At 50.4% G+C, this 15,050-nt stretch overlaps 1 protein-coding gene across 1 annotated transcript in view; it reads right to left on the bottom strand.

The window, feature by feature from the left end:
- Positions 1-15,050, bottom strand: part of LOC119954042 (out at first protein homolog) — a 42,639-nt gene that overhangs the window by 18,870 nt on the left and 8,719 nt on the right. The gene's annotated exons all lie outside the window — the stretch shown is intronic.

The raw sequence follows: 15,050 nt of genomic DNA, 5'->3' as shown, positions 1-15,050 counted from the left end.
AAGTAGGCTTTCATTAACACTGAAACAAAGTTACTGTGAGTATTCCCTGGTTGCCACACTCCGGCGCCTGTTCGGGTACACAGAAGGAGAATTCAGAATGTCCGATTCACCTAACAGCACGTCTTTCGGGACTTGTGACCCAAGCCAAGAATCGAACCTGGGGCCCTGAAGCAACAGTGCTAACCACTGTGTTACCGTGCCACCTTAAGAGGGTTAAGAGAGCTTGGAAGGAGTCTCACTGAGTTGTAGATGGTACACACGGCTGCGGCTGTGCACTGCGGATGGAAGGGAGGCAATGTTAGGAGCAGGAGGCCATTCGGCCCTTCAAACCCGCTCCGCCATTCAATAAGATCACGGTTGATCTGGTTGCGACCTCCACTCGACTCTCCTGTCTCTCCCCATAACACAGGTCAAAAGTCTGTCAAAGTCAGCTTTGAGTAGATTCAATGACCCACCTCTAATACCTTCTGAAGAATTTCATACTTCAAGCATCCTCTGAGAAAAAAAAATCTCCTCATCTCGGTCTTAAAAAGGAAACCTCTTATTCTTCCGCTAATTCCCCAAGTTCTGGTATTTAAAAAAAAATGTTTTTAAATATTTTATTGAAGCATTTACCCGTATACTAAATTCCCTGACCTTATTTAACATCACCATGCCTCCCATTTTCCTCCCCTCGCCTTTTTCCCTTTCTCCCCTTGCTGCTGACGTTCAGTTTTTGTTAAAGAAATCGATGAAAGGCCACCAATCCGGGCGAATCCCTGTATTGATCCTCTCAGAGAGAACTTAATTTTTTTCCAGACTGAGAAACCCGACCATATCGCTGATCCACAGTCCTGATTCCGGGGGCTCCGGGTCCCTCCATCTCAGCAAGATCCGTCTCCGGGCCACCAGGGAGGAGAAGGCCAGAACATCGGCCATCCTCCACCCCCCCCCCCCCTTGCCCCCGGATCTTCCGACACCCCAAACATTGCTAATTCTGGACTTCCGACATAACATCTGCAAATCCCTGCCAGAATTCCCTCAGTTTCGGACATGCCCAAAACATATGACCATGATTGGCCGGGCTACCCCCACACCGCCCACATCTGTCCTCCACCTCCTCAAAGAACCTACTCATCCGAGCTACCGTTATGTGGGCCCTGTGGGCTACCTTGAACTGAATCAAGCTGAGTCTAGCACAGGACAAAGGTGCATTTACCCTTTTCAAGACTTTTTCCCCACAGTTCAGTTTCCAGCTCCCCTCCTAGCTCCTCTTCCCCCTTCCCACTGTAACAATTCCCTGTATATGTCCGAAACCTTCCCACCTCCAATCCCTGTTTTTGACAGCACTTTATCCTGTAGTCCCCTCAGGGGGAGGCGGGGAAAGCTTGGGATCTCTCTCCGTACAAAGTCCTGCACTTGAAGATATCGAAACACGTTCCCACCTGGCAAATCAAACTCCTCCTCTAATATCTCCACGGGTTGGAAGCCCTCCTGGATGAATAGATCCCAAAACCTCTCAATCCCCGCCCGCTGCCAGACCTTAAAGCCCCCATCCAGCTCCCTGGGACAAACCGTTTATTGTCACAGATCGGCGACCACACTGACGCCCCCTCCAGTCTCATATGCTGCCTCTATTGCCCCCACACCCTCAGGGCTGCCACCACCACAGGACTTGTGGAGTACCGAGCTGGCGAGAACGGCAGGGTGCCGTCAGTAAAGCCTCCAGACTCGTACCTTTGCAGGATGCTGTCTCCATCCGCTCCCAGACCGACCCCTCCCCCACTACCCACTTCCTGACCATCGATATATTGACAGCCCAATAATAGTTAATAAAGCTCAGGAGAGCCAATCCCCCTTCCCCGCGGGCCCGTTCCAGGAGTACCCTCTTTACTCTCGGGGTTTTACCCACCCATATAAACCTCGATATCGCCACATTCATACTTCTGAAAAAAGCCTTTCGGACAAAAATTGGGAGACACTGAAAAAAGAAAAGCAGCCTCGGAAGGGCCGTCACCTTCACCGTCTGAACCCTCCCCGCCAGCGTCAGTGGGAGCATGTCCCATCTACAAAAATCCCTTCTCATTTGATCCACTGCTTTGCCCAAATTTAACTTGTGAAGCTGCCCCCAATCCTTGGCCACTTTAATCCCGAAATACCTAAAACTCTTCCCAACCACTTTAAATGGTAACTCCTTCAGCCTCCTTTCCTGCCCCCGTGCCTGAATCACGAACATCTCGCTCTTTCCTATATTTAACGTATAGCCTGAAAATCGCCCAAATTCTCCTAATACCTCCATGATTTCAATCATCCCCTCCACCGGGTCCGTGATATAAAGCAACAAATCATCCGCATAGTGAGAGACCCTGTGCTCCAACCCCCCCTCTCACTATTCCCCTCCAGGTATTCGCTGCTCTCAGAGCCATTGCTAAGGATTCTATGGCCATGGCAAACAGTAATGGGGAGAGCGGGCATCCCTGCCTTGTCCCCCGACAAAGACTAAAGTATTCCGACCAAGCTCGGTTAGTTCTTACATTTGCCACCGGGGCCTGATACCCACTCTACAAATCCCTGCCCAAACCCAAACCTGCCTAAAATATCCCATAGATACTTCTACTCCACTCGGTCGAAAGCCTTCTCCGCGTCCATGGCAACTACCACCTCAGCCTCGGGCCCCTCCATTGGCATCATAATTACATTAAGAAGCCGTCAAATGTTGGATGTCAGGTGCCTGCCCTTTACAAATCCCGTCTGATCCTCCCCAATTATCTCCAGGACAACCATCTAAATCAAAATCAAATTACACAAGATGAGAAAAGAAAAGAGAGAAAAACATTTTTTTCTTTTAAATAAAACACCCAAACCCTTTTTTTCCCCAAATATCGCAACTTTACTCACAGAATTAAAAGACTGAAATTTTAAACAAGACAAAGCAGAACACAGAACCATGTTTCTCTCCTCCCCGCCACTCCATCCTGTCCCTCAAACTCAGCCCACCACAGTTAGAATTTAAGAGTCCTTAAGCCAGATTATTGTCTTTCATGAAAGTAACCACCTCTTCCGGAGAATTGAAGTACAGCTCCCGGTTCTCGGAGGCCACCCAAGGACGCGCCGGGTACAACAGTCCAAATTTAATGTCTTTCTCAAACAGGGCCGCCTTAACTTTGTTGAAACTTGCTTTCCTCTTTGTGAGTTCTGGTCCCCAGTCTTGGTACACACGGATCTCTGATTCTTCCCACATGTACCGTTTTGTCTGCCTGGCCCACTTCATGATACGCTCCTTGTCGAGGAATCGATGTAGCCTCACCACCATGGCCCTCGGGGGCTCACGACACTGGGGCTTATGTACAAGCAGCCTGTGCACCCTGTCCACCTCCAGCTGCTTGTCAAACACATCGGCCCCGACCATAGAACATAGAACGATACAGCGCAGTACAGGCCCTTCGGCCCACGATGTTGCACCGACATGGGAAGTCAAAACTAAAGGCCATCTAACCTACACTATGCCCTTATCATCCATATGCTTATCCAATAAACTTTTAAATGCCCTCAATGTTGGCGTGTTCACTACTGTTGCAGGTAGGGCATTCCACGGCCTCACCACTCTTTGCGTAAAAAACCTACCTCTGACGTCTGTCCTATATCTATTACCCCTCAATTTAAGGCTATGTCCCCTCGTGCTAGCCACCTCCATCCGCGGGAGAAGGCTCTCACTGTCCACCCTATCTAACCCTCTGATCATTTTGTATGCCTCTATTAAGTCACCTCTTAACCTTCTTCTCTCTAACGAAAACAACCTCAAGTCCATCAGCCTTTCCTCATAAGAATTTCCCTCCATATCAGGCAACATCCTGGTAAATCTCCTCTGCACCCGTTCCAAAGCTTCCACGTCCTTCCTATAATGAGGCGACCAGAACTGTACGCAATACTCCAAATGCGGCCGTACCAGAGTTTTGTACAGCTGCAACATGACCTCATGGCTCCGGAACTCAATCCCTCTACCAATAAAGGCCAACACACCATAGGCCTTCTTCACAACCCTATCAACCTGGATGGCAACTTTCAGGGATCTATGTACATGGACACCGAGATCCCTCTGCTCATCCACACTACCAAGAATTTTACCATGAGCCAAATATTCCGCATTCCTGTTATTCTTTCCAAAGTGAATCACCTCACACTTCTCTACATTAAACTCCATTTGCCACCTCTCAGCCCAGCTCTGCAGCTTATCTATGTCCCTCTGTAACCTGCAACATCCTTCCACACTGTCTACAACTCCACCGACTTTAGTGTCGTCTGAAAATTTATTCACCCAACCTTCTGTGCCCTCCTCTAGGTCATTTATAAAAATGACAAACAGCAATGGCCCCAGAACAGATCCTTGTGGTACGCCACTCGTAACTGAACTCCATTCTGAACATTTGCCATCAACCTACCACTCTCTGTCTTCTTTCAACTAGCCAATTTCTGATCCACATCTCTAAATCACCCTCAATCCCCAGCCTCCGTATTTTCTGCAATAGCCGACCGTGGGGAACCTTATCAAACACTTTACTGAAATTCTCCTGCAACATCTTCCCCACATCCGCTCCCGCATCTGATCCCTCCTCCCCTCTGGCAGCCCGACGATTCGGATATTTTGCCTGCGAAACTGGTTTTCCAAGTCCTCCACTTTATCAAGCAGTCGTTTCTGTCTGGCCTGTAGTATGTTAATTTCCAAAGCCACTACAGTGGACTCCTCCTCTCATTCAGTCGCCAGCTCCTGCAGCTTTAGAATCTCCTGTCCCTGGGTCATCAACCACCCGGTCAACCACCTCCTTAATCGAGTCTATCGCCTGGGTTACATCTTCTGTACACTCCTTGCGATGCCGGGTGAACTTCCCATCCAGGTACTCGACCCATTGCTCCATCGGCCAGTGAGCTGGCGTGGACACGCTTTGTCTCGTTACCATTGAGATCGATGACCTCTGATTCCTGCTTTCACTCACCTTTTGGTTTCTCCTTTTCGACTCTTATTTGGACACAATTCCATAAATTGAGGATCACCTTTTCCTCTCCCATCAATCAACTTATGTTGAGAAATTTTCTGAAATATCGGGCTTAAACACCATTAAGGGGGAGAGCTGCTGAATGTGCGACCGTTTACTCCATGGCCGCCATCGGAAACCAAGTTCTGGAATTTTTTTCACCTTTTATTGTCACAAGTATGAAGTTACCTGGTTGCCACATTCCAGCACCTGTTCGGGTAAGCTGGTATGGGAATTGAACCCGCGCTGCCAGCCTTGTTCTGCATCATTAACCAGCTGTCTAGCCCACTGAGCTATACCAGCCCTAACAAGAGGCAACATCTACCCAGTCAAATCCCCCCAGGGTCTTATGTTTCAAGAAGATCACCTCTCATTCTTCACAACTAAATGGATACCCAGGCCCAAACTGCTTAACATTTCTTTGGACGAGAAGCCCTTCATCCCAGGAATGAGTCAAGAGAACCTTCTCTGAACTACTTCTAAAGTGTTTTGGTGCGATTTAGCAGCCTTAAGATGAAAAAGATGAAAATCGCTTATTGTCACGAGTAGGCTTCAATGAAGTTACTGTGAAAAGCCCCTAGTCGCCACATTCCGGCGCCTGTTCGGGGAGGCTGGTGCGGGAATTGAACCGTGCTGCTGGCCTGCCTGGGTCTGCTTTCAAAGCCAGCGATTTAGCCCAGTGTGCTAAACCAGCCCCTTGCCTGGTGTGCCCATCCTGGTGTGCCCAGCCTGGTGTGGGTCTGAGACGTCCCTCGCTGGGCGGGATCCAGATCAACATGGCTCATTTAAATATACGTTCACAGGATTCTCCCGATCCTCGACAGGGTGTCATTTTGTACTTGTTTCCACAAACATGGACCAGCTGGAATGTCACCCGGGGGAGATCGCGAAGGCCATTAGAATGCCCCTAGGACAGGGCGCCTTGGCACTCCCTCTGGCACCCAGGCACTGCCAGCTTTGCAGGGGCAATGCCAGGGTACCATGGGGCCTTACTGGGTGGAGGGGGGCTGGGTCTAAAACAGGGGGAGGAGGGGGGGGGGGGGGGGGTGGGGGGAGTGACAGTCAGACAAAGTGATGCCGAGTAGCCTTTTTCTGCTGGGGAGGAAATGACTCTAAATGCAGCCTCAGAGGAGAGAAACTCCCTCTGCCAAATAAACCTGGCAAAGTGCCATTTAATAGCGAGCCATTTCTGCAGCCGTTAAATGCACCCGAAACCGGACATAGATTTTTTTCCCCAGTTAATTCAAGTCCTATATCTTTTTCAAATGAGGAGTCCAAAACTGTGCACAGTATTGTAGATGTGGTCTCACCAGGGCCCGATACAGTGAAACGTCCCCACTTTTATATTCCATTCCTCTTGCAATAAATGCCAAAATTCCACTTGCCTTCTTAATCATTTGCTGTACCTGCAGACTGACTTTGTGATTCACAGGACACCCAGATCCCTCTGTAGCACTATGTTCTGTAATCTCTCCATTTCAATTGAATTCTGCTTTTCTATTCTTCCTGCCAGAGTGGCCAACTTCACATTTTCCCACATTTCCATTTGCCAGATCTTTGCCACTCAGTTAGCCTGTCTATATCCCTTTGCAGACTCTCTAATCTCCTCCATCTCTAGGGGCTGGTTTAGCACAGGGCTAAATAGCTGGCTTTTAAAGCAGACCTAGGCAGGCCAGCAGCACGGTTCAATTCCCGTACCGGCCTCCCATAATAGACGCCGGAATGTGGCGACTAGGGGCTTTTCACAGTAACTTCATTTGAAGCCTACTTGTGACAGTAAGCGATTTTCATCTCATTTCCTCTTGATAACTTACTTTCCCACTTATCCTCATATCATTGGCTAATTTAGCTGCCATATATTTCCTCCTTTCGTCCAACCCATTGATATAAATTGTAAACAGTTGAGGACCCAGAACTGATTCCAGCGGCACTCCACAAGTTATAGTTCGCCAATCTGAAAAATATCCATTTACATCTACTCTGATTTCTAATAACTAATCAATCATTTATCCATGTCACCACTGACTAAGAGCTAATCAATCATTTATCCGTGCCAATGTGTTACCCACCTCCACACCCTGAGCTCTCATATTGTAAAGTAGCCTTTGACATGGCGCTGTAAGCCTTTTGGGAATTGCTATCCAACACATCTACAGGTTCTCCTATATCCACCTTAAATGTTACTTCATGAAAAAGATTAGTTAAATAAGATTTCACTTCCAAAAAGCCATGAGGAATCTGATTGACCCCATGGCAATTTTAGAAGTATCCTTTTATAAACTCCTTAATAATGGATTCTGGCACTTTCCCTGTGACAGATCTTACATAGATACATAGAAGATAGGAATAGGAGGAGGCCTTTTCTGCCATTCATCACCATCATGGCTGATCATCAAACTCAATAGCCTAAACCTGCTTTCTCCCCAAGTGGGCAAAGAAATGGCAGATGGAATACAATGTGGAAAGTGTGAAGTTATGCACTTTGGAAGGAGGAATGGAGGCAGAGACTATTTTCTAAATGGGAAGATGCTCAGGAAATCAGAAGCCCAAAGGGACTTAGGAGTCCTTGTTCACGATTCTCTTAAGGTTAATGTGCAGGTTCAGTTGGCAGTTAGGAAGGCAAATGCAATGTTAGCATTCATGTCGAGAGGGCTAGAATACAAGACCAGGGATGTACTTCTGAGGCTATATAAGGCTTTGGTCAGACCCCATTTGGAGTTTTGTGAACAATTTTGGGCCCTTATCTAAGGAAGGATCTGCTGGCCTTGGAAAGGGTCCAGAGGAGGTTCAGAAGAATGATTCCTGGAATGAAGAGCTTGTCATATTAAGAAAGGTTGAGGACTCTGGGTCTGTACTCGTTGGGAGTTTAGAAGGATGAGGGGGGATCTTATTGAAACTTACAGGATACTGCGAGGCCTGGATAGAGTGGACGTGGAGAGGATGTTTCTACTTGTAGGAAAAACTAGAAGCAGAGGACACAATCCCAGACTAAAGGGACGATCCTTTATAACAGAGATGAGAGGCAGCATGGTGGCGCAGTGGGTTAGCCCTCCTGCCTCACGGTGCTGAGGTTCCAGGTTCAATTCCGGCTCTGGGTCACTGTCCGTGTGGAGTTTGCACATTCTCCCCGTGTCTGCGTGGGTTTCGCCCCCACAACCGAAAAGATGTGCAGGGTAGGTGGATTGGCCATGCTAAATTGCCCCTTAATTGGAAAAAATGAATTGGGTACTCTAAATTTATTTTTAAAAACAGAGATGAGGAGGAATTTCTTCAGCCAGAGGGTGGTGAATCTGTGGAACTCTTTGCCGCAGAAGGCTGTGGAGTCCAAATAACTGAGTGTCTTTAAGACAGAGATAGATAGGTTTTTGACCAATATGGAGGTCAGGGGTTATGGGGAGAAGGCAGGAGAATGGGGATAAGAAAAATATCAGCGATAATTGAATGGCGGAGAAGACTCGATGGGCCGAGTGGCCTAATTCTGCTCCTTTGTCTTATAGTCTTATAACCTTTGATCCCATTCTCCCCAAGTTCTGTATCTAGTCACCTTAGCATCAACTACTTCCTGTGGTAATGAATTCCACAGGCTCACCACTCTTGACTGAAGAAATGTCTGCTTCTCTCTGAATTCTCAGACTGTGACCCCTGGTTCTGGACACACCCATCATTGGTAACATCTTCCCTGCATCTACCCTGTCTAGTCCCACTAGAATTTTATAAGTCTCTATGAGATCACCCCTCATTCTTCTGAACTCCAGCGAAAACAATCCCAACCTCGTCAATCTCTTCTCATATGATAGTCCCGTCATCCCTGGAATCAGTCTGGTAAACCTTCGCTGCTCTCCCTCGAGAGCAAGAACATCCTTCCTCAGAGAAGGAGACCAAAACTGCCCACAATACTCCAGGTGTGGCCTCACCAAGGCCCTGTATAATTGCAGCAACACATCCCTGCTCCTGTACCCGAAACCTCTCGCAATGAAGGCCAACATACCATTAGCTTTCTTTACCGCCTGCTGCACCTGCATGCTTACCTTCAGCAAATGGTGCACAAGGACACCCAGGTCCCGCTGCACACTCCCCTCTCCCAATTTACAACCATTCAGGTAGTAATCTGCCTTCCTGTTTTTGCTTCCAAAGTGAATAACCTCACACTTATCCAAATTATACTGCATCTGCCATTGATTTACCCACTCGCCCAACCTGTCCAGATCTTGCTGTAGGATCCCTGCATCCTCGTCACAATTCACCCTCCCACCTAACTTGGTATCATCTGCAAACTTTGAGATGTTACATTTTGTTCCCTCATCCAAATCATTAATATATATTGTGAATAGCTGGGGTCCCAGCACCGATCCCTGTGGTACCCCACTGGTTACTGCCTGCCAATTTGAAAATTACCCATTAATCCCGACTCTGTTTCCTCTCGGCCAACCAGTTTTCTATCCATCTCAATACATTTCCTCCAATCCCATCTGCTTTAATTTTGCACAATAATCTCTTATGCGGGACTTTGCCAAACGCCTTCTGAAAGTCCAAATATACCACATCGACTGGCTCCCCCTTGTCAACTGTACTGGTTACATCTTCAAAGAATTCCAACAAATTTGTCAAGCATGATTTTCTCTTCATAAATCCATGCTGACTCTGACTGATCCTGCCACTGCTTTCTAAATGTTCCGCTGTAAAATCCTTGATAATGGGTTCAAGAATTTTCCCCACTACTGATGTTAGGCTTACTGGTCTATAATTCCCCGCTTTCTCTCTACCTCCCTTTTTGAATATCAGAGTGAAGTGAGCTACCCTCCAATCTGCAGGAACTGGTCCAGAGTCTATAGAATCCCGGAAGAGGACCACCAATGCATCCACTATTTCCAGAGCCACCTCCTTAAGCACTCTGGGATGCAGATTCTCAGGCCCTGGGGATTTATCCGCCTTCAATCCCATCAATTTTCCCAGCACCATTTCTCTACTGCGACGAAAGGGAAAATGCTGGAAAATCTCAGCAAGTCTGGCAGCATCTGTAGGGAGAGAAAAGAGCTAACGTTTCGAGTCCGATGACTCTGTCAAAGCTTTTCAATTGCGTAACCATTTCTTTGTCCCTTATTATGCATTCCCCTGTTTCTGTCTGTAGGGGGCCTACCTTTCTCTTTACCAATCTCTTTCTCTTCACATATCTATAGAAACTCTTAGTGCCAAAAATGTTCCCTGTCAGCTTCCTTTCATACTATACTTTCCCCTTCTTAATCAATCCCTTCGTCCTTCTTTGCTGAATTCTAAACTTCTCCCAATCGTTAGACCTATTATTTTTCTTGGTCAACCTGTATGCTTCATACTTGGATCGGTTATGATTTCTAATTTCCTTTGTAAGCCATGGATTGGCCCTCTTACTTTTGTGCCAGACAGAAATGAACAGTTGCTGTAGTTCCCCCATGTGTTCCTTGAATGTTTGCCATTGTCTATCCACTGTCATCCCTTTAAGTAACACTCCCCAATTTATCAAGGCCAACTCACACCTCATATCTTCATAGTTCCCTTTATTAAGATTCAGCACCCTAGTCTCCGAATCAACTACTTCACTCTCCATCTTGATAAAAAATTCTATCATGTTATGGTCGCTCATCCCCAAGGGGTCTCGTACAGCCAGATTGGCAATGATTCCCTTCTCATTACACAGTACCCAGTCTAAGATGGCCTGCTCTCTCGTTGGTTCCTCCACATATTGGTCAAGAAAACCATCCGGTATACACTCCAGGAATTCCTCCTCTACGGCATTGTGGCTAATTTGATTTGCCCAATCTATGTGAAGATTAAAATCACCGATATTCCCTTATTACATGCATCTCTAATTTCTTGTTTAATGCCATTCCCAAGCTCACCACTGCAGTTTGGGGGTCTATGTATGACACCCACTAATGTTTTTTGTCCCTTGGTATTTCTCAACTCTACCCATACAGAGTCCACATTGTCAGAGCTAATATCCTTTCTCACTATTGTGTTAATTTCCTCTTTAACCAGCAGTGCCACACTGCCACCTTTTCTTTTATGCCTGTCCTTCCTAAATACTGAGAACCCTGGGACATTCAGTTCCCATCCCTGGCCACCCTGCAGCCATGTCTCCGTAATCCCAATTATATCAGACCCATTTATATCTATCTGCGCGATTAGTCCATCCACTTTATTGCAAATGCTCCATGCATTAAGGCACAGAACCTTTAAGTTTGTCTTTTTCACAATGTTTGTCTTGCCCCCAATATTTTTCTCTACTGCCCTGTTTGAATTTTGTCCTTGGTTTCTCCACCTATCCCTTTCCTTATTTACTTTTCTACCTTTTGCTTTTGTCCTTGCTCCCTCTTTCTCTGACTCCTTGCACAGGTTCCCATCCCCCTGGCAGATTATTTTAAGCCCTCCCCAACCCCAACCCTATTTGCTCTAGCAAATAGCCCCCCTCGGACATCAGTTCCAGTCCTGCCCAGATGTAACCCTTCCAGTTTGTACAGGTCCCACCTCCCCTAGAACCGGTCCCAATGCCCCAGGAATCTGAAACCCTCCCCCTGACACCATCTCTTCAGCCACGTATTCATCCGATATATCCTGTCATTTCTACTCTGACGAGCATGTGCCAACGGTAGTAATCCTGAGATCACTACCTTCGAGGTCCAGTTTCTTAACTTCCTTCCCAGCTCCCTGTATTCTGCTTTTAGGACCTCATCCCATTTTTTACCTATGTCGTTTGTACCGATGTGTACCGCAGTGACCACTGGCTGTTCACCCTCCCCCTCCAGAATATCCTGTACCCGCTCCGAGACATCCTTGACCCTAGCACCAGGGAGGCTAACATTCCTACTTACCAAGGGAGAGAGAGAGAAAACAGGGAATTATAGGCCAATTAGCCTGAATTCGGTAGTGGGGAAATGTATATGACTAGTCCAGTTCAGTTTGTGGTTAATGATAAGGATGTTGATCGTAAGAGATTCAGTGACGGTAACGTGAATGTCAAGGGAAGTTGGTTAAATTATCCCTTGTTGTAAATGGTCATTACTTGTTCATTGCGAATGTTACTTACTGTCGTGAAATGTGGGGGAGGCAAAAAGCAGAATAGGGCAGAGACTGACTGACACTGAAAGGATTGGCATCTGGTCAGGCAACACTGGTGGAGAGAGAAACAGATAAAATGTTTCAAACTTTTCATCAAGAATTGCCATGTTATCCAGGATTTGGTTTTGAAATGATTTTGGGTAATGGTCTGATCAGCAAGCTCTGTCCACAGGATGGCGCCAGAAACCTTCAAAATCCATTGGCGACCGACCTGCCCTCTCCCATTAACCCCCCACCCCAAACCCTCACCAATCCCCCAGTGACAAACACCCCCACTCTCACCAATCCCTCTGACCAGGCTCATTAAGCACCAGTTAAAATTATGGGCAAACCTGGGGAGCAAGTCTCTGTTCTGGGTGGCGATCAAAGCAGCAAAATGGATAAACTCAAAATGACTTTTCTCACTCCCAAAATTCCTCAGTTTCAAATCAGCAAAATCTGTCTTTTTGCAGCTTCCAAGCTGACATCACTTCCTGCAGCCTGTGCAGATCAACACTGACCCAAAATAAAATACACAAAACCTGGACTCAAACCTGCAGAGATCATTATGGGGTTTGTATCATTATTATACTCATTTGAATATTGACCAGACTGCCTCACAAACACAGACTTTCACAAGCTCCATCACCTCCAACACCAATCTGCAATTGACTGAATTCAGTGTAAAAGTGACACAGACTCAGCCCCCACCCTCAAGCCAGTTCGTTGGAAAGTTGATGATTCATTCAACTCAGAACTTGGAAAGATTTTGTTTTTAGATAAAACTGTTACAACAGTTGTTATCAGTTCCCGACTCCAACTCCATGTCACATTTTACAACTTTGCCAAGTCTCTTATCAAATATTTAAATGCTGAATAATCCAATAAACAGAATCTGAAGCAGATCAAAGTCATCAGGAAAGTCCCTTTTTTTCACAAACTAGGGAGGAACGGCAACGGTTGATAGCAAAGAGTTTGGAGGTGGGAGGTTTGCGGGGACCCAGATCCGGGACTCCTGGCAAAGAGGAGGGAGCTGCAGGCAACATTTGACCTGCTGTCCGCGGGGAAAGCAGTGCGTCAGCTGAGAAGGGCGAGGGGGACTGTTGATGAGTGCGGGGGGAAAGGGGGTCGCAGGCAGCGGCGAGGGAGACTGTTCGGGTTTGGGTTAGGACGGGGGAGTTGGTGTTGACCCTAGAGCAGGTTAACGTGGTGCTTGAGGAATTTTATAAGGACTTGTATAAGGCAGAGCCAGCGGAGGAGAGTGGGAGACAAAGGGATTCCTGGAGGGAGTGGAGTGCCCGACGTTGGGTGAAGCGAAGAAGGCGGGCTGGAGGAATCGGCGGGCTGGAGGAATCGGCGGGGGGGAGGAATCGGCGGGGGGGAGGATTCGGCGGGGGGGGGAGGAGGAATCGGCGGGGGGGGGGAGGAATCGGCGGGGAGGAGGAATCGGCAGGGAGGAGGAATCGGCGGGGGGTGGAGGAGTCGGCGGGGGGTGGAGGAGTCGGCGGGGGGTGGAGGAGTCGGCGGGGGGAGGAGTCGGCGGGGGGGGAGGAGTCGGCGGGGAGGAGGAGTCGGCGGGGGAGGAGGAGTCGGCGGGGGAGGAGGAGTCGGCGGGGGAGGAGGAGTCGGCGGGGGGGGAAGGAGTCGGCGGGGGGTGAAGGAGTCGGCGGGGGGAGGAGGAGTCGGCGGGGGGGAGGAGGAGTCGGCGGGGGGAGGAGGAGTCGGCGGGGGGAGGAGGAGTCGGCGGGGGGAGGAGGAGTCGGCGGGGGGAGGAGGAGTCGGCGGGGGGAGGAGGAGTCGGCGGGGGGAGGAGGAGTCGGCGGGGGGAGGAGTCGGCGGGGGGAGGAGTCGGCGGGGGGAGGAGTCGGCGGGGGGAGGAGGCGGCGGGGGGAGGAGGAGTCGGCGGGGGGAGAGGAGGAGTCGGCGGGGGGAGGAGGAGTCGGCGGGGGGAAGGAGGAGTCGGCGGGGGGAGGAGGAAGTCGGCGGGGGGAGGAGGAGTCGGCGGGGGAGGAGGAAGTCTTCGGCGGGGGCGCGGAGAGGAGTCCGGCGGGGGAGGAGGGAGTCGGCGGTGTCGGCGGGGGAGGAGGAGTCGGCGGGGGGAGGAGTCGTCGGCGGGGTGGAGGAGTCGGCGGAGGGAGGAGGAGTCGGCATGGGGGGAGGAGTCGGCGGGGGGAGATGTCGGCGGGGGGAGGAGGAGTCGGCGGGGGGGAAGGAGTCGGCGGGGGGGAGGAGTCGGCGGGGGGAGGAGGAGTCGGCGGGGGCGGAGAGGAGTCGGCGGGGGGTGAAGGAGTCGGCAGGGGGGAGGAGTCGTCGGGGGTGGAGGAAGTCGGCGGGAGGGAGGAAGGAATCGGCGGGGGGGAGGAGTCGTGCGGAGGGAGGAGGAGCGGCCATGGGGGGAGGAGTCGGCGGGGGGAGGAGTCGGCGGGGGGAGGAGGGTCGGCGGGAAGGGGGAGGAGTCGGCGGGGGGAGGAGTCGGCGGGGGTGGAGGAGTCGGCGGGGGGAGGAGTCGGCGGGGGTGGAGGAGTCGGCGGAGGGAGGAGGAGTCGGCGGGGGGGGAGGAGTCGGCGGGGGAGGAGTCGGCGGGGGGGAGGAGTCGGCGGGGGGAGGAGTCGTCGGCGGGGTGGAGGAGTCGGCGGAGGGAGGAGGAATCGGCGGGGGGGGAGGAGTCGGCGGGGGAGGAGTCGGCGGGGGTGAAGGAGTCGGCGGGGGGGAGAGTCGTCGGCGGGGGGGGGGTCGGCGGAGGAGGAGGAGTCGGCATGGGGGGAGGAGTCGGCGGGGGAGGAGTCGGCGGGGGGAGGAGGAGTCGGCGGGGGGGAGGAGTCGGGGGGGGGGAGGAGTCGGCGGGGGGAGGAGTCGGCGGGGGGAGGAGTCGGCGGGGGAGGAGTCGGGGGGGAGGAGTCGGCGGGGGGGAGGAGTCGGCGGGGGGGGGAGGTCGGCGGGGGGGAGGAGTCGGCGGGGGGAGGAGTCGGC

Source organism: Scyliorhinus canicula, chromosome 19, assembly GCF_902713615.1.
Source record: "Scyliorhinus canicula chromosome 19, sScyCan1.1, whole genome shotgun sequence".
NCBI lineage: Eukaryota > Metazoa > Chordata > Chondrichthyes > Carcharhiniformes > Scyliorhinidae > Scyliorhinus > Scyliorhinus canicula.
This window is presented reverse-complemented; position numbering and strand designations above follow the sequence as displayed.